The 11,929-nt window shown below is 52.3% G+C and overlaps 1 non-coding gene across 1 annotated transcript; it reads left to right on the forward strand.

Annotated features, from left to right (window-relative positions):
• The first annotated feature begins 11,508 nt into the window (after nucleotides 1-11,508).
• Nucleotides 11,509-11,710, forward strand: LOC132214075 (small nucleolar RNA SNORA74). Its single transcript, XR_009448172.1, has one exon. It is a non-coding gene; the product is annotated as a small nucleolar RNA SNORA74 (small nucleolar RNA).
• Nucleotides 11,711-11,929: the final 219 nt, after the last annotated feature.

An 11,929-nucleotide genomic window follows, 5' to 3' on the forward strand; every position in this document is an offset into this window, starting at 1 on the left:
GGAGTGTTCGGCAAGGGCTTGTAGTTTTCCCTGTTGCTGGGTGCCCTGGGCTCTCCGCTCTGACGACCCTCTGCACCTGGCCCAGTGTTCCTAATGCCTATCTAACTGCCTACTGAAGTGGGGTAAGTCAAATGTAAACTGAGAATCATAAAATATATTTCTCTATCAAGATATATACAGATGTACATATATTTACATATTTGTGGGAAATTACACTTCTTTTCGAATTTATGTCAAGTTTGCTACTGAGCTCTGTGAGGTCGCAGAGTCTATATTCAGTCTCAAAGATCAAAATCTTTCATTTTGCCATCTGTTTAAGAACACTTTTTTCATTATCTTCTCTCTGGCTGAGTAAAATCAGAGAAGACAGATTGCAGTCTGTTGAATTCTTAGCGCGTAAATTCATTCTAGAAAAGAAATCTAAACAAGGCAGTGACCCTATTATATCAGTCAGCTCTGGTTGAAAGCGAGAGTGGAAATGTTGATATTTTCTTAAACATCTCATTGGAAAATGAATCTGGTCCTTGAAGTTAGTGCTATCTGTCTTTGCTACAACTGTAGTTCTATAACTGCTCCATCAAATGCCAGTATATTACTCAGTTAGAGGCAGTCAGTCCACTAGAACTGTAAATGCACATGTCAGGGATTCAGATATGTGAGAGTTCCCTTTGCCTCCTGCTCCCCAGGTACTGAGCTGAAACTAAGGGCCTGTGTGGTGGGCAGAGATTTTCCATGAAGCATTTATGGGTTTCTCTGGCTGGTCCAGTGGCTCAGTTGATTAGAGCGTTGTCCCGTACACACACACACAAGAGAGAGAGAGAGAGAGAGAGAGAGAGAGAGAGAGAGAGAGAGAGAAGAAAGAAGAAAGAAAGAAAGAAAGAAAGAAAGAAAGAAAGAAAGAAAGAAAGAAAGAAAGAAAGAAAGAAAGAAAGAAAGAAAGAAAGAAAGAAAGAAAGAAAGAAAGAAAAGTGGAGGGTTCCGTTTTCAGTCAAGACACATACCTCGGTTTTGGGTTCAATCCCTGATCTAGATGCTTTTGGGAGGCAACTGATCAACTCTCACACTGATGTCTTTCTCTCTCTCTCTCTCTCTATCTATCTATCTTTCTCTCTCTCTCTCTCTCTCTCTCTCTCTCTCTCTCTCTCACAAATCAATAGACATATCCAACGGTGTAAATAAACTAAAAAGGGAAAGAAAGCAGGTATGAGTTTTTTAGAATGCTATCACACCAGAAGAAACCCTACAGAGTGAAATCAGATAACTGGCTCCTGCAAGACTTGGGAAGAGTCTGCAGAAAAATAGTTGCTGTTCTGCCTATCTATCACCTCCCTTTCCATTCCAAATGTTAATGGTTCGTATCTGTCTTTCAAATAAACCTTTTGTTTTGGAAAAAACAAACAAATGAAACCTGACTTGTGAGCACTAGAGAAATTGTAAGAGCACCGCTCTTTTTAAATGTGCCAAGGTCCTCTGCTCAAGCTTTGTAAGAATTACCCAGACACGGAATGGAAAACACCTTTAGTCTGGGCTTCTCATAAAATTAGATTTTGGTGCAAAGCAAAGGAGAGGTGTCCTGGCTGCCATTTCAAGTGTCTTTCCCCAAAAAACAGAAGTCAGGGGAAATAAATGTTCATGAAATCCTTAAGTGGTTGAATGATTTTAATAGGAAAGTGATCAGAAACAGGGATGCTAAATAATGTTCCTCCATTAAATGATACAATTTTTTTTGTCTTTCTTACCTTTCCCATTTTGCATATTAAATAAAGTCGCCTCATGATCAGCCACTCTTCCTTTGTTTCTTAGATTTTTTTTCTTCCCTTTGCCTTATCTTATATATTTATATTTCACATATCTCTGACCACATTAACCTGGCATCTCAGTTCTATGTGAAAGGTGCTTCTAGAGACCAGCATTTCAATCTTGTTATGCAGGGGATATCTCTTCTAACCAGAAAGGTAAGGGCCAGGATGATACATAGAACATTTCAGAAAGAGCACTTTCTATGATGGGCCAGCTTCAGGTGTAGCACCAGGGCCAGAGTAAGCATTCAGAGATCTAGATGTAGTATAGATACCACATGGTGGGAATGACATGAATTTGTTTTATTTCATAATGGAGACCTGGTGCACAAAATGCGTTCATGGGGGGTGACCCTCAGCCCAGCCTGCATCCTCTCCAATTCCAGGACCCCTCAGGGGATGTCTGACTGCTGGTTTAGGCCGGATACTGCAGGGATCAGGCCTAAACTGGCAGTCAGACATCCCTCTCGCAATCTGGGGCCGCTGGCTCCTAACTGTTCACCTGCCTGCCTGCCTGATGGCCCTAACCATTTCTGCCTGCCTGTCTGATCGCCCCTAACCACCTCTACCTGCCTGCCTGATCGCCCTAACTGATCTCCCCTGCCTGCCTGATCGCCCCTAACCACCTCTGTCTACCTGCTTGATCGCCCCTAACCACCTCTGCCTGCCGGCCTGATCGCCTCCAACTGCCTTCCCTGCTGGCCTGATCACCCCCAACTGCCCTACCCTGCAGGCCTGATCACCCCTTAATTGCCTTCCCCTGCTGCCTGATTGCCCCCTAACTGCTTATTCCCCCACACTGGCCTGATCTTGCCCCTAACTGCTTGCTCCCCTGCTGTTCTGATCACCCATAATTGCCTCAGACAAAGCCACCATGGCTTTGTCTGAAAGGAAATCAGACGATTAGAAGATGTCTGGGCAACCCAGTCTCATTATTACCCTTTTATTAGTGTAGATTATTATAGATGTTATATGGAGGACAAAGAGGCAAGACTGCTTTGAGAGGAAATACTGCAGCTAGAATAATTAATAAATCAAGGTTTTGGTGTAATGACAAACAATTTTACTAGTACAAAGACACACAATGAATCCCAGGAATACTTACATATTGATACACACTAGGTATATAGAACAAAACTCTAAAATAAAGAGTAAGATGTAAGAAAATGGTGTTGTGGACAGTTGTTTCTCTATGATAAACCAAATCTCTAACTTGAAACACTTGAAAAAAATCAATCTATTAGGATTAAATTCCTAAATCAAAAACTAAGCTTTGTAATGTGTATAAGCATTTATCTTTATGACCTTCTGTACATTCTGTAGAGCAGCGGTTCTCAACCTGTGGGTCACGACCCTTTGGCGGTCAAACGACCCTTTCACAGGGGTCGCCTGTTATGGGTTGACTCAGCGAGATAGACCACAGACTCAGAATTTAAATTTAGGAACCTTTATTAAGCTGGCCAGCTGTCTGCAGTTCCAGCACTCCGCTGAAGCAAAGGCTGAACTGCAGCAATGACTGCAAGCATTACAGCCTGTATATTTGCAAAAACTACAAAGTTACAAAGCCTTGTTTACGCAATTTGTTCCCGACGCAGTATAGCATTATCACCTTCCTATCTATGTTCTCCAAGAACAGAGAGCACAGCATATTGAGGAGGGACCATGAGACCATATCTCAAGGCCTGACCTGATGTCAGTACCTTCCTATCTGTCTGTTCCAGGGACAGACAGTACAGCGCGCACCGATATGCAGCCCAGTACATTGCCTAAGACCATCCTGCATATCAGATATTTACATTATGATTCAAAACAGTTATGAAGTAGCAACAAAAATAATTTTATGGTTGGGTCACAACATAAGGAACTGTATTTAAAGGGCCAGAAGGTTGAGAACCACTGCTGTAGAGGGTCTGGGGTTTGTTGGTGCTGCATAAATGTTCATTCAGTGATTTAAAAAAACAACCACACAAGAACCCCTGGTTACATTAGCCCACCTGGCTGACCTCCAGTGGTTGCCAGGTTACCTCTATGACCTGTCTCACCATTGTGACCTGTCTTAGCTTTGTGACGTGCTGCCAGCTTATACCCCACACGACTGGGTAGAGGCCTCTTCAATGTGAGGCCCCAAGAGACTCAGGGAAGGGCTCCCCAAGATCTTGTCATATTTACCTTAGACTTGGCAGTTGAGACAGAGCTCGCCACAAGGAGAACTCAGGAAGCCACCACCAAAGGGACAGCAAGTACCTCCAGGGCAGGGAGAGCCAGGCTGGTGCAGGAGAGGGCGGGCAGGAGAGGGCGGGCAGGAGAGGGTGGGCAGGAGAGGGCGGGCAGGAGAGGGCGGGCAGGAGAGGGCAGGAAGGAGAGGGCGGGCTGGCAGATAAAGGGTGGGTTGGAAATGCTATCACTGCAGGAAGGCTTTTAGGCACCAGAATAGGGGGATCTGATTTATATTTTTTAAAGATCACTCGGTGATTTGACATTTGAAATGATATTTGACATGTGTCCTGAGAGCCAGGCAGGATTTAAGCAGATGAAGACGGTGAGATGTGCTTCAGGTGCAGACAGTGGACACGGCCTGGAGCAGGACAGATGAACACTGGGGACCAGAGCACATGCCTCTCAGAGCCTGTGAGTGATGGGACAGGGCAGGGAAACAGAAGACCCTGCATGGAGGGGACAGGGCAGAGTGGGGAGGGGACTTCCCACGGAGAGGGCAGGGTAGGGGAGACAGGGAAGCCTCCATGAGAAGGCTGGGCAGGGAGGAGAGGGGACCCTCCATGGAGGGGGCAGGGCAGGGAGGAGAGGGGACCCTCCATGGAGGGTCCAGGCAGGGGGTAGTGGTAGGGAGCTCTCCATGGAGGGGGCAGGGTAAGGGGAGAGAAGACCCTCCATGGAGGGGACAGGATAGGGGGACCTGGAAACCTCCATGGAGGAGAGAGGGCAGGGAGGAGAGGGGACCCTCCATTGATGGGGGAAGGGAGGAGAGGGGACCCTCCATGGAGGGGACAGGTCAGGGAAGAGAGGGGACCCTCCATGGAGGAGACTGGTCAAGGAGGAGAGGGGACCCTCCATGGAGAGTCTGGGCAGGGTGGGGCAGGAAGCCCTCCATGGAGGTGGCAGGGCAAGGGGAGAGAAGACCCTCCATGGAGGGGGAAGGGAAGGAAAGAGAGGGGACCATACATTGAGGGGTGAGACAGGGAGGGGAGGGGACCCTCCATGGAGAGTCAGGACTGGGGGGGGGCAGGGAGCCCTCCATGGAGGGGACAGAATAGGGGGCAGGGTACGTTCCATGAAGGGGGAAGTGCAGGGAGGAGAGGGGACCCTCCATAGAGAGGAGAGGGCAGGGAAGAGAGGGGATCCTCCATGAAGGGGAGAGGTCAAAGAGGAGAGGGGACATTCCATGGAGGGGCCCGAGCAGAGAGATAGGGAACCCTCCATGGATTGGACAGTGTAGGGGGAAAAAGGGATCCTCCTTGGAGGGTGCAGGGCAGGGAGGGCAGGAAATCCTCCATGGAAGGGAGAAGGCAAGGAGGATTGGGGACCCTCCATGGAGGAGGCAGGTCAGGGGAATAGGGAACCCTCCATGGAGAAGACAGGGGTGGGGGAGAAGGGACCCTCCACGGAGGTGCAGGGCAGAGAGGAGGGGGACCCTTCATGGATGGAGTAGGGCAGGGAGGGGAGGGAACTCTCCATGAAGGGGAAAGGTCAGGGAGGAGAGGGGACCCTCCATGGAGGGGGCAGGGAAGGGAGGAGAGGGGACCCTCCATGGAGGGTCCAGGCGGGGGGGGGGGGCAGGAAGACCTTCAAGGAGGGGGCAGGGTAAGGGGATAGAAGATCCTCCATGGAGGGGACAGAATAGGGGGACCGGGAATCCTCCATGGAGCGGAAAGTGCAGGGAGCAGAGGGGATCCTCCATGGAAGGTCAGGGCAGGGGGCGGCAGGGAACCCTCCATGGAGGGGTTGGAGGGGACAGGGTAGGGGGAGAGAGGACCCTCCATGGAGGGGACAGGATAGAGGGAAAGGGGACCCTCCATTGAGGGGGCAAGGTAGGGAGGGCAGGGGAACCTTCATGGAGGAGAGAGGGCAGGGAGTAGAGGGGACCCTCCATGGAGAGTCAAGACAAGGGGGGGCAGGGAGCCCTCCATGGAGGGGACAGTATAGGGGGCAGGGGACCTTTCATGGATGAGGAAGTGCAGGGAGGAGAGGGGACCCTCCATGGAGGGTCAGGACTGGGGGGGGGGTGGGCAGGGAGCCCTCCATGGAGGGGACAGGATAGGGGGCAGGGTACCTTCCATGGAGGGGGATGTACAGGGAGGAGAGGGGACCCTCCATGGAGGGGAAAGTGCTGGGGGGCAGGGAACCCTCCATGGAGGGGATGGAGGGGCCAGGGTAGGGGGACAGGGTAGCCTCCATTGAGGGGGCAGGGTAGGGAGAGCAGGGAAACCTCCATGGAGGAGAGATGGCAGAGAGGAGAGGGGACCATCTATGGAGAGTCAGGCCGGGGGGGGGGGGGGGAGATGGGGGCTGGGAGCCCTCCATGGAGGGGACCAGATAGGGGGCAGGGGACCTTTCATGGAGGGGGAAGTGCAGGGAGGAGAGGGGACCCTCCGTAGAGAGGAGAGGACAGGGAAGAGAGGGGATCCTCCATGAAAGGGAGGGGTCAAGAAGGAGAGGGGACATTCCATGGAGGGGCCTGGGCAGAGAGATAGGGAACACTCCATGGTTTGGACAGTGTAGGGGGAGAGGGGACTGTCCTTGCAGGGTGTAGGGCAGGGAGGGCAGCTAATTCTCCATGGAAGGGAGAAGGCAGGGAGGATTGGGGACACTCCATGGAGGAGGCAAGTCAGGGGAATAGGGAACACTCCATGGAGATGACAGGGGTGAGGGAGAAGGGACCCCCCATGGAGGGGACAGGGCAGAGAAGAGAAGCTACCCTCCATGGAGGAGGCAGGGAAGGGGGAGAGGGGACCCTTCATGGATGGGGTAGGGCAGGGCGGGGAGGGAACCCTCCATGGATGGGGCAGGGAGGAGCAGGAACCCACCATGGAGGGGGCAGGGCATGAAGGAGAGGGGACCCTTTTTGAAGGGGGAAGTGCTGGGGGATTGGGAAACCTCCATGGAGGGGACAGGGTAGGGGAAAAATAGGCCCCCATCAAGATGAATGGGCAGGAGTACAAGGAAACCCCCTTTGAGGTACAGAGTAAGATGGAGGGGAATCCTCCATGGAATGGGGTCAAAGGACTCTCCATGGAGACTTCATGGAGGGGAGACAGGGCATACTCCCTGGAGGGAGTCAGTAGGTGGATTGGGATCCATCCCCGACCCCCTCTTGACTGGATTGACCAGGGGAGATAAGGGAATCTCCATGGTGTTGTATGGGCAGGCATACAATGAACCCCCCTTTGAGTTCCCAGTACAGGAAGAAGGGTCACCTCCATGAGGGGGAGACAGGGGACCCACCAGGAAGGAGAAAGAGAGGAGGGAAAGGGTCACTCCAGAGAGAATAGGCAGCAATCAAGGGACCGCCTCTCTTTGAAGGGACAGAGCAGGCTGGGGATGGGGGATGGGACCCCCATGGAGGGGAATGGGAAAGGAGATAGGAAACCCGCCCTTAATGGTCAGGACAAGGGCGAGGAGGCATCCTCCATGGAGTGAGGACAGGGCTCCCTTCACAGAGAGACAGGGCAGGCGGTGGGGGCGGAGGGCGGGGGGGCGGGGGGAGGAGGAAGGGACTTTCCATAGAGGGCATTGGGTAGGGAGAGAGGGAACCACCCCCTTTGAGATGTACCTTGTACCCCTGCCACTACTTTTTCTAAGGCTCCTCTTTTTCCCCTCCCAGTTCCACCCTCCTTTGTGAGGAATCAATAGGGGAGGTAGGGGACTCTCCAAGGTGGTGAGTAGACAAGCATACAATGGATTCCCCTTTGAGGGGACAGGGAAGGAGGGAGGGGGCAGCCTCCATGAGCTGGAGACAGAGGAACGTCCATGGAGGGAAAAGGGAGGGAGAGAGGAGTTCCTCCAGGAAGAGGAATGGGCATGGGTTCAAGGAGCCCTTCCCTTTGAGGATACATTTAAGGGCAGGGGGCACCTGCCAGGAAGTGAGGAGAGGGGACCCTCCACAGAGGGACAGTGCAGGTGGGGAAGAGGACTCTCCATGGAAGTGAATGGTTAGGGAGATAGAGATCCTCCCTTTGAAGGGGCAAGGAAGGGGGAAATGGCCTATCCATGGCAGGAGCAAGGCATGGAGGACAGAGAAACCTCCATGGAGTGGAATAGGCAGGGGATCAGGGAGCCCTCCTTTGAGGGGAAAGGGCAGAGTGGAGATGACACCCTCTTTGGAGGGAGCAAAGCATTGGAGACAGGGGACCCTCCATGGAGGTGAATGGGCAGGATATAAGGAACCCCCCTTTGAAGGGAGAGGGCATGTTGTTGGGAGCTTGCTCCATGGAGTGAGGACAGGTTCCATCCATGGAGGGGAATGGGCTGGGGGAAAGGAAATCCCACTTTGTGGGGTAGGGCCGGGGGAGGGTCAGGGCAAGGGAGAAAGGGTCCTCTTTCCAGAGAGGGGAATGGGCAGGGGTACAAAGATCCCCTCAAAGAGGAAATTCCCTATCCTCCTCCTCATACTCCATGCTCCTTCAAAGGTGGGGGGTTCCTTGTACCCCTGCTCATTCACCACCATGGAATGTCCTCTGTCTCCCCTCCTTGTCCCTTTCATGCAGGGTCTCTTTTCCCCAAGGCCCTGTCCTTCTAAGGTGTTTCCCCCTGTCCTCCTTCCATATAGGGTACCCCCTTCACCCCCCATCCTGCCCATCAAAGGGGAGGTTCCTGGCACCCTTGCCCATTCATCTCAATGGAGAGGAAAGGGAAGTGTTGAGAGAACACTCTCCATGGAGGGAAATGGGAAGGGAGGAGGGACACCTCCACAGAGGGTTAGGGCAAGGGAGAAAGGGGACTGTTCATGGAGGGGAATGTGCAGGGGTATAGGGATCCCCCTTTGAGGGGACAGGGCAGAGGAAGAAGGCACCTTCCATGGATTAGTTACAGGGAACTCTCCATGGAGGGGCCAGTACAGGGGGAACAGGGTATTCTACATGGAGGGGAACTGGCAGGGGTACAAAGAAACCCCCTTTTAGGGGACAGGACAGGGAAAGAGGCACCCTCCATGGAGTGGGGACAGGGCAGAGAGGGGAGGGCACCCTCCTTGGAGGAAGAAGGGCAAGAAGAACAATGCCTTGCTCCCTCCATGGAGGGTGCCCCTCCCCTCTGCCTGTGGAGGAAAATGAGCAGGGGGATAGGGCACCCCACCATTTGAGGGGTCAAGAAAGGGTGAACAAGGGATTCTCCAGGGAGGGAGCAGCACAGGGAGCACAGGGACCCTCCATGCAGGGAACAGAGTAGAGGAAACAGGGGACCATCCATGGAGAACGGGCAGGGGACAAAGAACCCCCATTTGAAGGGGCAGAGAAGGGGGACCAGGGGGCCTATGACAGGGGTGTCCTGTCCCCCTGCACTTTCCCCTCCATGGATGGCTCCCTGTCCTCCATGTCTTGCTCCTGCCATGGACAGTCCATTTCACCCTCTCCTTGCCCCTCAAAGGGGGGATCCCTATTGCTCTGCCCATTCCCTCCACAGAAGGTCTGCTCTCCCCACTCCATGGAGGGGTCCCTCTCTCCTGGTTCTGTCCCCACAGGGCAGTGTGGATAGGGGACTCTCCATTGAAGCAACAGGGCAGGGAAAAAGAAGACCCTTCGTGGCTGTGTCTGGGCAGGGAGGACAGTGGACCCTGCTTGGTAAGGACAGGGCGCCATCCATGGATGGGATAGGGCAGGAGGGCCAGGGCAAAAGGGACAGGAGGTGTGGACACAGACCCCTCCATGGACGGTCCCCTGTCCTTACCAAGAAGGGCCCACTCTCCCCCATGCCCTGGCACAGCCACGAAGGGTCTTCCTTTTTTTTTTTTTTTTTTTTTTTTTTTTTTTTTTTAAGGGGAGAATGATGATTTTTCTTTTTCTTTTTTTTTTAACATATATTTTATTGTTTTTTCGCAGAGAGGTAGGGGGAGATACAGAGAGTCAGAAACATCGATGAGAGGGAAACATTGATCAGCTGCCTCCTGCACATCCTCAACTGGGGATGTGCCCGCAGCCCAGGTACATGCCCTTGACCGGATTCAAACCTGGGACCCTTCAGTCCGCAGGCCGACGCTCTATCAACTGAGCCAAACCGGTTTCGGCTATTTTTATTTTTTTAATATATTTTATTGGGTTTTTTTACAGAGAGGAAGGGAGAGGGATAGAGAGAAAAATCAATGAGAGAGAAACATTGATCAGCTGCCTCCTGCACACTCCCTACTGGGGATGTACCCTCAACAAAGGTATATGCCCTTGACTGGAATTGAACCTGGGACCCTTGAGTCCACAGGCTGATGCTCTATCCACTGAGCCAAACCAGTTAGGGAGGGGGTCTTCCTTTTCCTTGTCCTGTTGCTTCAATGGAAAGTCCCCTATCCACTCTTCTGAATCCCTGCCCCTTCCCAAGGTCTCCTGTCCCCACTGCCCACCCCCTCTCATGGTGCCCAGCTCTGGCTGCCCTGCCTTCCCATGGAGGGGCCCCTGTCTCCCCTGCTCTGACCACTCTGTGGTTGGTCCCCTTTCCCCTCTGCCTTTTCCCTCCATGCAGGGTCATCTGTTTCTCTGTCCTGACCCCTCACTCACAGGCATCTGAGGGGCATATGCTCTGGTCTGTCCAGTGTTCATCTCTCCTGCCTCCAGGCTGTGGCCACTGTCTGTACCTGAAGCACATTCTCACCCTCTTCATCTGTCTAAATCCTACCTGAGCCCTCAGGACACATCTCAAATATCATTTCAAATGTCAAATCACAAGCAGGGGAAGGGGGGTGGGGGTGGGAGGAGGGGGGTGGGGAGTGGGGTGTGGGTGTGGGGGGTGAAGGGTTGTAGGTAGGGGTTGGGGGGTTGTGGCTGGTGGGTGGTGGGTGGGGGCTGGGTGGTGTGGGGTGTGGGATGTGGGGTGGCGGGTGGGGGTAGGGGGTAAGCAGGGTATGGGGGTGAGGGGTAGTATTGGGTTGTGGGAGCTGGCTGGTGGGAGGTGATGGGTGGGGACTGGGATGTGGTGTGTGGGTAGCAGGATGGGCTGGTGACTGTGGGGTGGCAGGTGGGTGCTGTGGGTGTGGGGTGGTAGGGGGGGTGGCGTGTTTGGAGTGGTGGATAGGGTTGGCGGGTGAAAAGTTGGTGGAGGAAGAAGAGGGCATAGGGGCAATTAATGGTGATGGAAGGAGACTTGAAGGCAGTGAGCACACAATGCGATATACAAATGATGCATTATAGAATGGCACACCTGACCTATGCAATTTTATTAATGAATGTCACCCAAAAAAGTTTGATTAAAAATAAATAAAAAGTGGGTCTATTGAGGGTGATTTGTTTATGAGGGTGGAGCCCTCATGAATTTCATTAATACCCATTTAAAAGATCCCCCATGCTATACTTACCAGGGGATCACTCTATATGTTATATTAATGTCTGACCACTATTATATACACTGGAAACTAATATTGAATGTCATCTCTAATTGAAAAAAAATTAAATTAGTAAAATAACTTTTAATAAAAATAAAAAATGCAAATGAGAGTGATCTTTAAAAAATATAAATCAGATCAGTACACTCGGTGCCTAAAAGCCTTAAGCGCTCCAGCAGGGGTCAGCTCTCCAGACAGCATCATGCCTGTGAGGGTGTGACACTGCTGCGAGAGGAATGCCCTGTCTTCTTCCTCCAGTTGCCCCCTTCACTGCTCTGGTGACATGTGGCACTGGTGCAGGCAGAACTGTGCTTCCATGAGCGTGAGCTTAGCATCACTTTGGTTGCTTGGTTCTAATAAAGGAGCAGACACAGGGAAAAAAAAAAACATTTTAAAAAATCTTAATGGTTCTAGTAACATTTCAACCCACCCAAAGGACCTTAGCCCTTTTCTGCCCCCCAGCCAGCCTGGCTCACTCAGCCTTGAGGAAAGAAGGCAGGGTTGGTGCTGCTCAGGCTGCCAGTGAACATGCATCTGGTCAGACATCTGAAGAGAACTGCAGTCATCTTAGGATGGAAATGGAGGGTCGCAT

Source organism: Myotis daubentonii, chromosome 12 (genome assembly GCF_963259705.1).
Source record: "Myotis daubentonii chromosome 12, mMyoDau2.1, whole genome shotgun sequence".
In the NCBI taxonomy this organism is placed as follows: Eukaryota; Metazoa; Chordata; class Mammalia; order Chiroptera; family Vespertilionidae; genus Myotis; species Myotis daubentonii.